Source organism: Synchiropus splendidus, chromosome 9 (genome assembly GCF_027744825.2).
Source record: "Synchiropus splendidus isolate RoL2022-P1 chromosome 9, RoL_Sspl_1.0, whole genome shotgun sequence".
In the NCBI taxonomy this organism is placed as follows: Eukaryota; Metazoa; Chordata; class Actinopteri; order Syngnathiformes; family Callionymidae; genus Synchiropus; species Synchiropus splendidus.
The window spans coordinates 9,997,935-9,999,058 of NC_071342.1; positions in this window are offsets into that span (position 1 = coordinate 9,997,935).

Genomic DNA, 1,124 nt, shown 5'->3' on the forward strand with positions numbered 1-1,124 from the left:
TAAACGTTCTCTTCACTGAGGACGAGGCTGAAGTGGGGTCACGTCGTGGAAATATGAGGAGAGGAGCGGGAGCTTCTCCCGTCCCTCGACCCAGTAGAGGCAGTGGGACATGGCTGAACCTGTCTCAGCCTCGCCCAGTGATAACACAGGCAACTAAAGTACAGCTTCACTTTGCAACAGGTTGTAGTTAACAAATACTTCTGACCCTTCTGAAGGACAGACGAGTGAGCAACTTCCCCCAAACAACAGTCAAGTCAGAATTCACGTCCTTCGTTTGGTTACTTGCAAGCAAAGACAAAGACTTTTCTCCATGAAGATGGAGGTTTGAGATTTTGCCAACTCAACTTCAGATCATGTGACCAGCAGAAATGGTCTGCTGTGATTGAATATGATACTATAGCAGCAAAGTTCTCAACCGTATCAACAGCATTTGAGGAAGGATTGTTTACAACACCAGAGATGATGTCTCCTTCGTTGTATCAAACTTGGGTCCAAAGTCTTCGCCGCCTCCTCTGTGTTTCACGACTCAAGAGGCTGGATATTTCAGTCTTCCTCCACTCAGACGCAACCAGTCCCAGGATGAACCATTAAGTCTGTTCCTGATGGATCCTCATGACCACAAGGTCCACCCCAGGAAAAGTGCCTCTCTCAGGTATATGTCCCCTTGATAGAGATTTAAGTCACTGGTACCGGCACCTGTTGACAGATAACTGATGACACACCTGTGTCTTGATACACATGGAAAATGCTATGTAGATTACGTTGCAGTGTAAATACTCAAACTAAGAAGTTTTTTCGTCTTATTTTTAGTCAAAGTATCTCATCCCACTTGATTTAAGAAAAAAATCTCTTTACAGGTGGCGTTTCAGCAAGATGGATTGACTTGTTTTAAGACGATGCATCTTAAATGTCATGTTCTATCACTTGTTCTATTGGCAGTATTTTTCACTTATTTCAAGATACAAGTACCATGAAATGTATATAGTTTTTCTTGTTCAGTGTGAAGTGTCCAATGATTTAAACATGATTTGTAAAGATCCCGATTTATTTATGCATTTATTTATTTCACCATGGAGAATTGAGTGCTGAGCATTGCTATTTGTAAAAGTGCGTTTTTATAAATA